The sequence below is a fragment of the Micropterus salmoides genome, unplaced genomic scaffold, assembly GCF_014851395.1.
Source record: "Micropterus salmoides isolate LMB-PRFRI ecotype aquatic unplaced genomic scaffold, ASM1485139v1 Ms_hic_scaffold_10, whole genome shotgun sequence".
Taxonomy (NCBI): Eukaryota; Metazoa; Chordata; class Actinopteri; order Centrarchiformes; family Centrarchidae; genus Micropterus; species Micropterus salmoides.
Window position 1 is genome coordinate 17,071,644 of NW_024040041.1, and position 2,981 is coordinate 17,074,624.

The 2,981-nt window shown below is 42.8% G+C and overlaps 1 long non-coding RNA gene across 2 annotated transcripts; it reads left to right on the forward strand.

The window, feature by feature from the left end:
- The first annotated feature begins 468 nt into the window (after window positions 1-468).
- LOC119889118 lies at window positions 469-1,578 on the forward strand. Of its 2 annotated transcripts, none has more exons than XR_005442009.1 (3): window positions 469-719; window positions 1,000-1,216; window positions 1,548-1,578. It is a non-coding gene; the product is annotated as an uncharacterized LOC119889118 (long non-coding RNA). The 2 variants fall into 2 exon arrangements; XR_005442006.1 differs by having other exon boundaries at window positions 1,036-1,216.
- Window positions 1,579-2,981: the final 1,403 nt, after the last annotated feature.

Consider the following 2,981-nt stretch of genomic DNA (forward strand, 5'->3'; position numbering starts at 1 on the left):
TCAGGGGAGAAGGGCCTTAGTCAGGGAGGTGACCAAGAACCCAATGATCTCAAGTTCATCGTCCAACAGGACAATGACCCTAAGCACACAGCCAAGATAACAAAGCAGCGGCTACAGGACAACTCTGTGAATGTCCTTGAGGGGCCCAGCCAGAGCCCAGATTTCAGCCCAATTGAACATCTCTGGAGAGATCTGAAAATGGCTGTGCACCTACGCTCCCCATCCAACCTGATGGAGCTTGAGAGGTCCTGCAAAGAAGAATGGGGGGAAAAAAAATAGATGCGCCAAGCTTGTAGCATCATACTCAAAAAGACTTGAGGTGTAATCGGTGCCAAAGGTGCTTCAACAAAGTATTGAGCAAAGTCTATTAATACTTTTTTTTTGTTTTTTACTTTTCATAAATTTGCAAAGATTTCAAACAAACTTCTTTCACATTGTCATCATGGAGTATTAATGTGTGTGTGTGTGTGTGTGTGTGTGTGTGTGTGTGTGTGAGTTATATACAGTTTTGCACAACTGATCTTAAAGGCAGGGTAGGTAAGTTTGAGAAACTAGCCAGAAACTGCTGGATTTTGAAAGTATCCAACAGAGAAACTCCCACCCCCTCCCTTCTGGGCTCCTTCCAAAGCCACGCCCCCAAAACACGTGAATGCGCGTTGCCGACACCGCAGGAGGATGAGGACAGTGTGACAAGTGGAGAGCAGCGGCTCACGTCAGGGGTAAGAAAACATCTAACTTTATCATCATGAACTAACCCGGCTGTTAGTACTCACTATCAAGCTAGCATGTTTTTATTGGATAGGTTTAAAAAGGCTGAGTTTTAATCAGTAACGAGCTGGCTAGCTAACTGTTAGCAACAGGTAGCTGTGCTAACAGCTGCGGTAACATTAGACAAAGCTAAAAACAGGCTGATACACATTTTCCCGTTTCCATCAGTTACACTACACGAACGTGTATTTCATGTTAGACTCATAACATGTACGTTGTTTTGCATGTTAGAGCTTCCGTGGTGACAGCATTATTGTCTCTAATAAGGACTACACCCCAGAGCCGAGCACAAACCGGGACAGGTCCGGGGTTGAGGCGAAGCAGAGGAGGGAGGGCTGCCGGGGTCTGAGGAAGAAAAGGCAGGACGGGGAGGACCAGGTGCAAGCCAAGGAGCACATCTTCTAGGACCTGCGTCGAGCTTCACGCTCCAAAAACAGTATATGAACAGGTATATCTATACATACATATTTTAATATTAGTCTATTATCTCCCAGTGTACTTAGTTAGTTTTCTCTGGTGTTTCCCCCTAAGCCCTTTGACTGTCAAAAATAAATGCTTTATAAATGTAATCCATCACTATTACTTTTTTTTATTATCGTTTACTGATTACAACAACTAACTACAGCTCTTGACATGGTGTGTAATGTGGACACAGAAGTCCTGTTAGAGAACAACAAAACCCTGTTCAATAAAAATATCTGATCATGTTGATGAATGTTCTGTCCTATTACACAGATCTTTCCAATTTGGGGTACTAACAACTATATATTCCTTTACAGGCAGGAATCTAAGGACTGTGGACAACATCTAGACTACAGTGTTTCCATGCACCACACATGGCTGACCTTCCAGACCCAGGACAGAGTAACAGACAGTTCAGCCAGGCAGCATACAGACAGTTTGCAGTGTGGCAATGTGGAGCACTTGGTCACAGAGTCGTGATACTATGTTGCTGTTTCTGGAAGATATGCAACTGTTATCCTGATCCACCAGGACAATACAGAGGTTTAATCCTAGCAGGGTGTAAAATGTAATGTCACCAACTGCTACACAAATAATTCCCTCCACTGTGTGAATGAATACCTGTACATTGTTTTCTTTTTATGCCCAGGAGGGTAGAAAAATACAAAGATATTTTCCCTGTTCTGAATAATATTTTCATTCTTTTTTAAATAAAACATTGAAAATGATAAATGCCTTTTCTTTACACTTGCAGCATAAAAAGTGAAAAGTTTGTAACACCTGACATTGTTCTCTTATAGAGTAGTTAACATTTTCACATAAAATGCAAGCAATAACAATAAATCAGCACCATCTATCTGTATTCCTCATACTGTTTAATAGTTTTTGACTCATCACTTATAAATGTATTGAGTAAAATGCACAAGAGTACTCATAATGCAACATACTGAATTGTGTCATCAGCTTTTCTCCTGGCTGGTCTGTGGACATGGTGGTTATAATCCTGGCCAGCCAGCATGGACCAATCAGCGTATGCTGGTGAGAAGTACAGGGCTATGAAAGACTCCAAATCTACAGGTGACCTGAGGGCACAGTAGAAATAAAACAAACGGTATCTTACCTAATATTAGCTTTGGAAAACACAGCTTGCGCTGCTGTTTTCCAGCTCACCTACAGCTAGATATAATTCATCTTCGCTACTCTGGCTGCTACACCAGCCTGTACTCATAGCAACCGTTAGCTGTATGCTAAGTAGGTAGCTACGTTTGCTAGCGATGAAAGTAACAAATTACCATCAAAATGATAAAAGCCAGATTACCTGTCCAGCAGAAATAAAGCGACCACGGTGTAACGTTTCGGCTCCTTTGTGTTCCTCAGTTGTCAGTCACTATCGTTGAAAAGCCACGCATATATTACCTCCGGTCTGACCGCTTCGCTCATCAGGTCTGAGCGAGCTGACCGGGTGCGCGCCCGGGGGCAGCTCCTGTAGCAGCACGGCTGGTAGCCATGGCAGCGAGGGAGAGTGACAGTCAGCCAGCCAATCATTGCATTCGGTCCGAATGCAACGAATGGCTGTGTTTACTGAAGCCCTGAGAGGACTACAGACAGACGATTTTTATTCTCTCTTTTTCAGAGCACCTAACCTTTTAATATGCATTGGTGTATAAAGACAGTTTCAACAAATATGACAAAAAGTGTTTCAGAAGCAACTTGCCTACCCTGTCTTTAATAAATCAGACTCGAAACTGGAG